General features: G+C 41.2%; 2 protein-coding genes across 3 annotated transcripts in view; one reads left to right on the forward strand and one right to left on the reverse strand.

The window, feature by feature from the left end:
- Positions 1-16, reverse strand: part of LOC138204138 (leucine-rich repeat and fibronectin type-III domain-containing protein 4) — a 42591-nt gene extending 42575 nt beyond the window's left edge. Inside the window, exon 1 of one of the 2 annotated variants that reach the window (XM_069159291.1) lies at positions 1-16. This exon is cut by the window's left edge and continues 659 nt beyond it. The gene's annotated coding sequence lies outside the window, so the exon portion shown is untranslated. The other variant, XM_069159290.1, reaches the window with a different exon arrangement.
- The window catches only part of pcxb (pyruvate carboxylase b), a 283978-nt gene that overhangs the window by 208035 nt on the left and 62972 nt on the right, over positions 1-12971 (forward strand). The window lies entirely within an intron of this gene.

The raw sequence follows: 12971 nt of genomic DNA on the forward strand, positions 1-12971 counted from the left end.
TGAAGAAGAGGAGCGGGAGGAATGTGCGGTTGAGGGAGAGAAAGGAGGAAGAAGAAAAAAAGAGAAAGACAGGTATTATAGGTGGAGGAAAAGGGAACATTAGGAGAGATGTGGATGGAGGGAAAAGGGTAAGAGGATGCAGGGGAAAGAGGGAAGTGAAGTCATCCTTATAAAGGGCAGTGATGGAAAGTAACAAGGTACATTTACTAAAGTACTGTATGTAAACAAATAGACACCATTTTTAGATACACAATACCAAGTTTTGTTTTTTGAAAATTACTGAGCCCCTTTCAAAAATACAATAAATCATGTGGACTGGTTTTTAAAGATTTAAATCTTGAGTGTGAACCAGTGAGTTTTGGGGGCTGAGTGCCACAGAAATGCTCAAAGTTGGAAATGATTGAGACGGACGAGCATAGTTATAGTTTTAGCGGTTTAATGAGATATTTTTGAAAGACCACCCTCAATGAAAATAAAGTTTTTAACCCTGTTAATATGTTCATGTGGTGTTTTTATATATTAAAGACATATTATGAGTGAAATAAGCAGTCAGTCTCATAACTGAGCATTTCTGTTTTGGAACTGATTTAGACAGCCGGGCTTTCATACGTCACAAACCTCAGCAGCCAATCCCGTTAACTTGCGGGGCAGGGCGGGACTTCCCATATCATCAAGCTGCCAGCTGGAGCTGCAGATGAGTGGTGTTGCGGTGGGTGCAGCTTGAGGCGGGGACTATTTGCATAGTCATAGATCTGCTTGTACTCAATGACAGCAGAGGCATAAAGTTACATGTAAGCCACCAGCATTAAGTGATTTTTTTTTTTCCCTCAGAAAAAGATCATATTATATAATTTTTCAGAGTTTTCAGTGGTTTAATCAATGCCAGGGGAGGAACTTTATCGAGAGGAAATTCATATAAACAGCACTTGGCATGCATTAACGTATTTTGTAAGAAGTGTCATTTCTCCAAAGGCAAATAGTTTGTAGCTGAGAGAAGAGATACAAGCAATGCATTTCACAAATAATAGTGCACATTTTGAGAGAGGCCCTCCTCGAATGCACGCATAATTATCACTGGATTGTGTCTACAAAACGTGACAGAAATAAGTTGTGTACAGAATTAAAAACGTTCTCACCTCTGCACACTTGGCCCGTCGCTGTGTGAAGTGGGCATTCTGCAAATACCCCATTTCAAGCATAAAATGAAGCTTTGAAGCACACAGAGGCTTATCTTTCAATTCATAAAAATAATGATAGTCCAATCGAGTATATAATAATTACCTATAAGGACTGATATAGTAGGTTTTGGTTCTAAGACCTCGAGTCTAATTTCAAATAGAGGTTTTCTGCTGGTAAGGGCATGCGTACAAAGTAAAGGATCTGAGTGCTTCTCCCACCGCTGATGGAGGTTTACGGTGGAGAGAAGAAGGAAGGAGGGATGGAGAAAGAGGAGGAGAAGAAAAAGTCAGCTGTATGACGAGCAGAGGCGAAGCTCTCAGTGCCTCAAGCAACTGTGGGTCAGCCCAGGATGAGAGGGGGAGCAGTGGAGGATGATTAAGAGGGAGCGAGCACATGAGTGCCGACTTGTGAGGACAGAGAGGTAGAGAAGAAGCGAAGGGGCCGAAGATCTCTGGGGGCGTAAGGGAGATAAGTGAGGAAGAGAGGGGTTACTGAGGGATAGAAGAGAGGAGTGGATGAAGTGATAGGAAGGCGATAGGAGCAAGTGTTGCCGATACCACTTCAAACGGTGGCCGAGCGCTTGATTTCCCTGACACGCCGATAGCTGCTGGAAATAGCCGTTTAATGGAAACCGTCTGTGGGTGCGAGGATGTGTGTGTCCTATTACGAAGGCAAAACCTGTAACATCAGAGCTGTTGGGTGCTGGATTTAAGTCATTTTCTAGATTCAAATGTGTACAGCTCTGTTTTTTTCAACAGAATCACACACTGGAGAAGAAACATCAGATAGATGGGAATAAAAAAGATTTAAAAGAAAAAAAAAAAGAGGTCAGGAGATTTGGATGAACTGTCTTTTTTATGTATCTCAATTTCCACCCAGGCAGTCCATTTTTGCCCTCCAACTTTCTCAATCTCCCCTTCGTGTTTGCCTCTACCTCACAAACATTTACCTCTCAGCCCAACTACCATACATTTGTTTCTTGAATTTATTTTTCTTTCTCTTGCTTTCTCCTTCTTTACTGCCTATTTTTTTTCCCTGCTGCCGTGGGCCTGTATATTTTTAACCCGGTAAGCCCGACCTCCCTCAAAGCAAGGTCCAGCAAGGAGAAGTTTGATATATCATTTTACCCAGTCGTATTCCGTTTACGGCGCTCGCTTTGATGGCTCGTTGATTCACAATTAATCAAAGCTCTAGTGGTATAGGACCCGGTTCTCTAGTCAGGGAGAGTGACCTTGCTGAATGAAATTAACTAACACGACCGACTGCTGGATGATTGATGGAGTGAGTTCACCAGTCAGAACAAAATCTCATTACCGATCGAGTTGTTGGTTTACTTACCCAACACTATAATTCAGGGCAACATACAATCAGGGCATTTGTGAATAAACTTAAATTTCTCTGTCGAATCTCGAGGGCAGAAACTTTGTGTCCTCAGAACTTCTTCTGTGACCACAGATCAGTGTGGTTAAAGTAAGACACACAGGGGAGAGTCTTCTTATTTTCTTCTTAGGACCGAGAACTAAGCAGAGAGATTGGCAGGATCTTTAGTTCATTCTGAGTAATGCTGCTTTTAATCAGAAGGAGGGCAGACCTGTTCTGATTCGATCGGGCCAACTTAGCCCTCAAAGTAAAAAGAGTTGCAGGGGAGTCGGCCTACTGACCCAGGGCTCAGCAAATCCATCAACCTTGTTTTGGTTGTTTTTGTTTCAAATTGGTTCAGCAGTCAACTCACTGTGTCAAATATTTATGTGGCTCACTCGGGAGCGTCCTAACACTTCCACAGATGGTAATTGTTTCTCATAAGTGAATTCAAAATGAATGTATACCAGGGTGTTATTACATGGTATTTAAGATATCTGTTACCAAGGGCAGGCTTTAGTATGTAGGCTGTAGCAGCACCTTTAAATTTAGAAACGGAAGAACGAGCAGAGACTTGAAATGTGCTGAAAAGATCTGTACAATATAATGTAGATGTTAACACCCTCCAACACCAAGACTCAGTGACTTGGAGGTACTCTTTGAATTCTTTGAACTCTAGTCCAAAACTGCAGAGCAGCCAATTAGATTTTTTTCAAACACCCTGTCAACAGTTCCTGTTTTACTCCCCACTGCTGACCGGGAGTACGAGAACCAACTGTTCACTCGCCATCTAAAGGAAATGGCTTTGGTAGTTTTCTTAATGGGTGTTTGCCATCAACAGAAAACGACAGGTGTGGCAGAAACGTGTGCAGCTTAAATCAAAATATGGAACCTTGACAGCAGCTATGGACCATGTTCTTCCCAGCAGCCTGTGTGTGTGTGTGTGTGTGTGTGTGTGTGTGTGTGTGTGTGTGTGTGTGTGTGTGTGCGTGTGAAGGAGAAATAATAGTGAGACTGTTTCTTTACTAGATGGTTGATATTTTGTACAATTTCACAATAAAGTGCAAAATATTTCAGACATTTTAGATATTTAGGTTTTTGTCCATCATCAAGATGTCCCAAATTTATTCAACTTCATGACAACAACCCCAAACACACAGCCAGAGTCATACAGATCTTCAGCAACAACCAGAACGAGCAGTCCTGTAACAGATGGTGCAGAGGCCTGATCTCAACATGATCGAATCAGTATGTAATTACACAAAGAGAAAGACGCAATTAAGAATAAATACACTGCAGAGTTGTGGCTTCTCTAAGATTGTTGAAATAACATACTTGTGAGGTACTTTGAAAAACTGTACTGAGGAGAACTCGTGCTGTTTTAGGATGAAAAGAGAGGCCACACCAAATTGTTTAAAGATTTAAGATTATTTCCATAGATCAATAGAAACTATTCCTCACTTGGAAATGCCTAAATGTTGTGCACAGTGCTGTAGCTGCCTCGTCTCCACCTCTCCCTCACTCAAGTGAGGACAACATTTTTTCTGTGTGTGTAAATGAGTCACAGTTAAGTTTGTTAGACACTGCGGCTAAATATAGGCAGCATCGAGACACAAAAACAAATGTAGTCATTGAGCACCAGAGCAATCAAACGTGTCACATCATCACCAGTGTGTTTAATGCTTCTGTTCACACAGGCGCACACACCCTCACAGACACACAAATTCGACACGTGGACAGAGATACATGGAACATGCATTTGACACAGTCTGTTTGCAACTGACATATATACAACACACAAACAGGGCATGATTGAGCGTACACACACTCACTCGGAGATTGGAATGATTGCATAATTGCACACACATACCATAGTATCACACAAATGAGGGCACAGTCAACACACCCTGCTGTGTCGACACACACCTCTCATAAAGCTAAATGAACCGCGCACACACAAACATGCTCGCACACTCGCTCAGCTGTGATGTGAGGGGTAAACGGTGCGGAGGCTTAGATCGAAGGGTAGATCCCCCTCTATTTGTCTCAATCTAGGCATAATGAGAGACAAGGGCACACACACACAGTCACACACGTGCACTAGAGACACGCACACACACCACCACCTTGTAATTTTGCGTTTGGAGCCGTTTGCATGTCATTGTGCTTTTATTTATTCCCCCTGCATTAGTAATAGTGTCTCCAAATGATTTTCTGGTAACTGCTTGCAGACCGTTTTACCAGCCACGGGCCGCAGTAAATGAAGTACGAGAAAAACATGCTGGGCCTCATTTGTCTGTATTGCTCTATGTGTAAAACCTTGACAAATACACTCTGACACACAGATACAGGACAGAAACGACTTCAGGGACACGTTGGTTAGATTAGACACAAAAAGAAAACAAAATCAAACATGCAAGCCAAATATTTCCAAGAGTGAGTTGTTGCTCTAATGGATTATGTGCCACTGGAATTTTAGAAGTGGAAACAACAACAAACAGTGGATAAGAGGCAACTATTAACTTTGTGTGTGGGGGGACTACACAAATGGGTCTGTACAGAAATGCAATGAGCTGTTAGGAAAAGGCTGGCAAATGTCAAAATACAAAGCTGGGAGGTGCAAATGAAAAGAGTGCAAATGAGATTTTGTTTGTTGAGTGTTTCCCCTGAAATGAACCACAGTTTCTTGGTATTAGTTCTGTTTCAGAGAAGCAGGGGTGTGTGTCTGTGTGTATTACAATTGACACGCGTGTAATTACCAGATTGGGACGAATAATCTGAAGTAGTCCAATGAAGATAGTTTTTGGGCTTGTTTATTGAACTGTTTCAGTACTACTCTTGTTTCTGTGCTACTCTATGATGTGCAGTTTATTTTTCTCAGCTACTACTATAGTTTCCCCTTGTGCTTATCCTTGTTTGAGCTCTTCTTGGAGTCATTCTTTAACATTGTAGATCCTGTACAGAGATGTTTCCCCCAATTAAAGACGTACCACTCTGTAAATTGCACTTGAAACACAGAAAGTTTGTTTGTATCCTGGAGAGTACCTCGTCAGGACGATGCACAGAGAGCAGGCTCAAGTGGCTGCTGACATCCCCGGCATTCATCATCAGGCAGTTTGAAGCCTTGGCAGAATGCAGTTAAAACTCTGATACAAAGTCATAGTTTGAAGGTGTTTGCCACGACTGAAACGCCCTTTTAATAAGAAGACTAAAATTGCACATAACTTACTGCAATTAAGCTTCTTCTGACTATGAGAATAATTGCATTAGCAAAATCAGAGCATGTTGTTTACATGAGCTCCACCTGTCACATTACCACCTTAATCGCATTATGTCTGGATTATTTTGGCTGTGCGAGTAAACATGGCTAATAGACATTTCTCACAGTGGGACATTTTGACTCGTTAAATGCAAGTGTAACTAATACCATTAATAAATGGCTGCATGCAAGTTTAGGTGTGTCGTGCCAGAGCTCTGGTGTTGCTCATCCTGGCACAACTGAATGGAACAGAGCCATGTTTCACCTGTGCTGCTGCTGCTCCTCATTCTGCTGCGGAGGCTTTGGAAAGTCTGTAACTTACTGCTGCCAGAGACGTTTCAGCACCACGGTCAGCGCACGTGCCTCATGATAAGAACACACACGCGTGCATGTACACAGTGGCAGGAGGAGCAGGAGCCCCCCCCCCCCCCCCCCCCCCCCGATCAAAGAACATTAAAAACCCAAATGTGAAAACCTAAAAATACTAACAAGAAAATCACAAGCCGCCATGATGAGGCTATAAAAATATTCAAATAAATAATGCATGATGTTCTGTTCTGAGAAAATCAAACAGTTATAGTACATTCTGTAAATAAGAGGCAGCTCTTATTCATTTGGTGTTCTGGGCTCCCCCTTGTCCCTGAAAATAGACACTGTGGATGTTTGAGCATTAAATGCACCGTGTTGAGCCCATAGACGGAGAGAAGCATTAAATATGGCCTTGCTGGTTGAGTCAACATTTCGGTTTGCTTTTTAAATAGGAGTCCGGCAATCTGTGCACAATATTCCTTCGTGCAGAAGAATCACCTCCTTCACTGCTGACGGTACTCATCAATACAGAGAGCCCATTAGATGAGATGCATTACTTTGACAGAACAGTATTGAGACTTAGGCCATTATCATGATGGTAAATGGAAAGGAGCTGAATTGGATTTTCTGGCAGCATCGTACAGAATGTGATAAGGAAGAGACACGCTGCTTTACTTTGATCTCTCAAACCAAACATGTGACTCGCCGAATCCTGTTTTCCACGCTCTTCCTTCTGTAGTCTGTCACCTAAAGTAACCGCAAGTTAATTATAACATATCGCAGAAGGTCAATTAAGCACAAGAGTAGCGGCAAGACATCATTATTGAAATAAAACAATGTACTCAGCGACCGTAGTCAACTGATTTGTACAAAGTGCGCAGTATATTGTGAGCTATCGCTTCAGAAGGACTGAAAATACTGACAGGAAAAAGAGATCTAGACTATTTTGCAAGGATTTATGTCATCCAGTTTTACATATTTCTCTTCTTGTGATAGCCGTAACTGCCTTGTAACTGGTTACTAAGAGTTTACTGTGCAAATATTCCACCTGATTACTTGTCATTCGTTGAAATATCTGCAGACACCTCGATCTGCTCTCGTGCAGGAAAAAACGTTAGAGCACTGACACTGGATGAATATTTTGCAGCCTTGTCAGCCCAAACCTGATTTTAAAATTGTGTTTGAAGTGACACAGTATATCATTTTTAAGTGTTAGTAGTTACTAAGAATACTTGTAAATTTATTTGCATAAGTATTCAACTCCAGTATTTCTTTAGGACTTCAAATTGAAGGTCATGACTTGAAAGTTCATCTTTCACACCTGAAATGTTGTTTACAGAATGCTACGGTTTTGTTTTTTTTTTCCTGCTCAGTAACACTTCATCTTTGTCTACTGCACCTTCAGGGGTTGCAGGTTTTCTTTGTTTTTGTATCTTTTTACACTTTATTTAATTTCCTTTTCTTATTTCCCTGCCTGTCGGACTGTATCGTGCATTAACACTGGCCTCAACCTACTGCATGTTGGTCTTTACAAAAAATGAGATGAGCCTCAGGACAAACTATTGCTCACGATGTAAGATGAGTCACAGGCAATGTTGGGAGTGTAACAGGTAGAAGTAATTTGATATCAAAGGTATGCAGTCTGATATTAAATGGTGAGGCCATGTAGATTAAGGTTTTAAGGTAACTGTCTGCGGCATTTAACAGTTTTGTGTGTCTTGTAAAAAGTAGTGGATTTAGAGGTTAATTGTAGCTGACATTAGTCTGTAAATGAGGAATTATCATTGCTTTTCAAATGTATTAAATTTAAATGGACTATCATTTAAAATTTTGCTTTGATATAATCAAGTGCTCATGACAGTTGCATGTACTCGGTAATGAGACGCATTTATGTGTTATGCAACCATGGATCTCTGCACTGTGTGAGGTCTCAGCTTGACTATGGATTTCATGTTTCACGCCGACATTAAAAAAAAATTACAAAAACTTGAATCTATCCCAGCATGCTGTGAACAAGCTCATTAACAATACACCAGCGGTTTGTGATGGCGAGTTAACATTCATTGCACATCACTGAAACCTGCTTTTGAGCTGCTAGTAGAGAAGTTGTTAAATTACACGTCAAGCCTGAAACAAAAATGATATCAGGTCAACAAGGTCCATTGACATGAGTGAAAGTCAACCATCAGAACTACCATGAGATGTTGCTTTCATCAAAAACCCCAGTGCCTCAAGTTTATCTGCTGACTATAATCTATAATAGCGGACAAAAATGATTCAGCATGTATATCCAAATTACATTCATCATACTGCCAGAAGTTTGGAGTCTTCAAAGTTGCTCTTCACCTCGTGAAAAGATAATCAGTTTTTTGGTTCCCCTTTCTAGCTTTCATACCTGCAGGGGCCACGAGAACTGACCCCATTTTTGAATCCAAAGTGATTAAAACCAATTCTTGAAACACAATAACTCATAGTATCACTGTGTTAAAAGGATTTCAAGTGTTTATTCTGCCTACTGCAGGTCATTATTTAAAACAACCATTGCTGTCCTTTACTAATATTGTGTCTTGAAATTGAGTCACCGTTTTACCATCTGGTGGAGGTTGTCTCTCCATGACAACAAAGAGAGGTATAGAAGAGACTTTTTACATAGTAGAGTATCTGTTTATGCTGCAAATAGGCTCAAATTCTACTTCTTGGTGCGCATGTGTGTGTGTGTGTGTGTGTGTGCATGTGTGTGTGTGTGTGTGTGTGTGCGTGCGTGTGCGTGTGCGTGTGCATGTGCGTGTCTGCCTGCACACGGCGTGTGAGTGAGATAGGGGTAGTAATGAGGCTTATTGAGCTGAGATCTCAGAGTGAAACTCTGAATTTCTAATGTTTCCTACAAGCACTGAAAAGTTGAAGATCCCCTGCTGTTTTTATGCCGTATCGAAACTCTCAGAAGAGGCTGCGGTCCAGTGGTTCGGACTTCTTAGGTGGGAGTTGTTAATTAAAAAAAAAAAATATCAATCCAGCAATGGAGGAAGTGTCGCTGCATCATTAGAAATTAGGTGTATGTGTTATTTATAAAACAACATCCCGAAAGTTGAGTGCATTGCAGGATAACATCTGATCTCGGTACCAAAAAGATTTAGTCTGCTTGGATTTAGTCCTCTTCTTACAGCATGCTGATGAGATGATCATTCACAAGTTCAAGTGTAATTAACACAAAAGTCCAAGCACCTGCTAACAGAGTCTGAGACAACATGCTCTGTGGGTTTGGAGTACATCGTGAGTCGTTTAATGCGTCACAGGCCTACTGCTTAAGGATTCCCAAAATACCACTAAGTAGCAATCTGTTTTAATAAGCTGGTGTCTCAGGGTCTCTGAAAGAGCCTAAGAAGATATTCTTTTCGCCAGTGCAGCATCTCGTTTGTTGATACCTGATGAGTCAGACAGCTTAAGCAAAACACGCCAGATGTTAACGATGATTCCTGGTGAACGCAGCTTCCCCGGTGTTTATGAAACTTTCATGATTATATTCAAAAACAAAAAATGTGTAGTCTTTTTATGATATGAAGTGCATACACTGGGTTTGTGTCCGTCAAGACACTTACCTTTGTTGATACCCTCTGTCATCATCTCAGCTTCTGTTTTTGCTTGTAATTTCCTGCATTTCCCAGAAACCATTCTAACTTTCCCCAGAGAGGGTGTGAACTTTACAACTCCTGTAAATCATCTAGAACCAGCATGTACATTTTTAAATCATTATTTATAGTTCAAAGCACTTGGAAAAAAAACTGTCAGTCTCCTCAACTCAAAACACAACATATTTGTAGCTACAAAGCATTTGATTTTTAAACTGCTGTTAGTGGAGAAACTGACAAACCAGCTTGTGCTTTTACAGTGAATCATTTCTCTGCAAGATGTTGAACATTGGGGCACATTAGTGAGCACAGATCCACTTCAGTCCAAAAATTACGTGTGCTGCTCATGCTTTAAATTTTTAAAAATGTCGATCTATTGAACACTGACGCCATAAGAGTGCAATCGCTGCTCATTCCCCAGTGGCATCCTTTGTCTGGCAAGTTCAGCACCACTGTCAGCAGCAATTTCAGCACCACGGCCAGCTCACAGACAGGCAACTGGAACACACTGTATTAAGAATAAGTAGGAAATAGTTTAGGACGGGTTGTGTCGGAAATATCTTAAAGCTTAAAATGACTTCGCCTTCCTCTCCCTGTTCCTTTGAATAGGTTTATGAAGTGTTTCAGAGATCAGTGAGGGTTCAGACCTGGATTTACACGAGACTGTTCATCATGAAACCCTGGCACACAGGTAAATGTAGAGACGTGCAGAGACAACATTCAATCTAGAAAGCGATAGCCTCAGTCTATTTATTTGTTCATTTTTTTGGCAGATTTTTTTCTCACACTCTGATTTTTTTTTTTTTTTTCATACACAGTTTATTTACAAAGGAAATATATTTGCCCACAGTTCCCCTCATGAACTGCAAGGTGGAAATTGCTCTGCCATGGAGTGGTGATAAGAGATGTTACTGGAAAGATTACAAACCAGATTTATTATTTTATTTTGCTGAGCAAAAAGCCTCGTGGCAAATATCAAAGACTAATTCTAGATTTAATTTGTAGACGCAGCCATGACACAGTCATGCACACATCTTTGTAATGGAGTTGACTGTAAGACAGCTGTGAGGAGTATGTGTGAGATGAAGAGTTGCTTTTCCTGAAACATTTTAAGTGGAAATATCATGAGTGTAAAGGCCAGTGGAGTTGGATGACAAGTTCTGGTGTTCAGTAGTCATTGGTTACTTTCAGCAAAAGGATAAGAGGTAAGAAATAAGAACTTAATTGATTAGATTGATAAGAGGTTTTCGGAAGAAATGTGATCACAGTCGTTGACTCGCTCATTCTTCCCCTGGACACATAAACAACATAAACAGTCTGAGGCAGATAAGGACACAAAGACAAGACGGCACATAAACACATACACACAGTGACTGGCCTGCTGATCTTCAAACAAAACCAATCAGTAGACTGTAGAAAAGTCATTAACAACCAGCTGAAAGCAAATCACATCAGCACCAACTTTCTGTTTGCGTGTTTTCATAGTTTACCCCTTCATCTACATGCATGTCAATGTATGTTTGTGTATTCGTGCATGTGTGTTGCATTTTAGGTTCCTTTGGGTCTTGAAATTGTATGCGTTTCCCTTTAAAGGCCAAAGTGTGTGTGTGTTTTTAGTTTGGCTATATCTTGTCTGCTTGAGTAAATTTGCCGCTGATATGTGTGTGAGGTCTCTTTCTTTTCTGTGTGAGCGTGAGCGTTCTCTCCTTTAGGCAGTGTGTGTTGATCTTGTTTATGTGTCCGGGCCCAGTGGTTAAGGCATGACGGATGGGGATAGGGGAGACAGAGGAGGAGAGGAGAGAAAAGACGAATGACCTGACAGCTCCCCTATTCAACTCCTAATCACTGAGGGAGCGTAGAGGCTGTGTGTGACAGAGGGGGAGGCAGTGTGTGTGTGTGTGTGTGTGTGTGTGTGTGTGTGTGTGTTGGGAGATGGCCGAGAACAAGTGTCTGTGTGTGTTGTGCATTTGTATGTGATGCCATGCACGACTTGAAATGTACATAAGTCAAATCTAAACATCTGCAACTGTCTTTGACTCTGTGTTGTTGCTACATTTTGCATAAAACAACCCTGTTGTAAATGAACAAATATAGACTGATATTAGTCTGCTTTTCTTCAGTCAGTATACAGTGTGGTGTGTGTGTGGTGTGTGTGCTGTATATGAGGGAGAAGGTAAAACATTTAGCAAGTGCTGATCAGTACGTATGGTGTCGGTCCAGGTGCTTTTTGAAGATGTGGACCTTTAGGTAAGGGTGGATTCAGGTGAGCTGCAGATCAGAGACATCTTACCTCAAAACAGGTTTCTACCAAATGTATTATTTATACAGGTGAGCATTAGGATTTGAAAGCCTATTGCCTGCCAATTCAGGGCGCCAGTGGGGGAAGTGGCATTTTGAGTGTCTGCTTTGAGTTAGACAGGACTAATACCACACTGATTTATGCGAGTACACATCCCATAATTATCCGCTCCCCATGGTTTGTCACCTCACCATCAATAACTCATTAATACGTGACTGAATGCAAAGAGCTGTGCATCAAAACAAGAAGCCAACTGGTGTGGTGGATGGAAGATCTCCCCTTTACTATGCTGATGGTGTTTTTGTTTGCGTGTCACTCAGGTTGTTACTCTGCTTCTTTTCTGAGGTTATATTGGCTGTTTTTGTTGCCTTCCTGGTTAACTTTGCTTTGTTTATGTTCACCTTGCCCACCCTGAAGGAACTCCTAGTCTATTTGATCACATTAAACACATCAGTGGTTCAATTTCAGCAATCTCTGTGGCTGCTTCGCACTTGAGGCAGATGTGTCTTTTTCCTGTTGTGTCTTAGCCACGCTCAGACAAGGCGTAACATTTCTGTTCAGCAATGTGGACTGGATAAATAAATACAGCAGACATTTCTTTTTAAACTTGTTTTCTGAAAGGTGTTCAGAATTCCTACTTTCTGTCTACAGGTTTACCATCCCTGCCCAGGGAAAGTTCACATTGTACTTCGAATTTGCAAAGATCTGTGGCTTCACTGGACCTTGACATCACAGGAGGTCGAGTTTGTACGTCTACAAGCAGATTTCTGCAGGCGGCAGAACAAAGATTTATTACCGGAAACATTCTGGTTTTCGTTTGTACTCGGCATAGCAATCACATTGGAGCGTTGCGTGCAGGTAAATAGTCCGTGGCCAAGATACAATCTTAGTAACCGTTGGGTAATGTTGATTAAGCTTAGCATTAGCTTTGTTGTAATGT

The sequence above is a fragment of the Embiotoca jacksoni genome, unplaced genomic scaffold (genome assembly GCF_022577435.1).
Source record: "Embiotoca jacksoni isolate LCO1_2020_lvr unplaced genomic scaffold, fEmbJac1.0.p SCAF_24, whole genome shotgun sequence".
In the NCBI taxonomy this organism is placed as follows: domain Eukaryota; kingdom Metazoa; phylum Chordata; class Actinopteri; family Embiotocidae; genus Embiotoca; species Embiotoca jacksoni.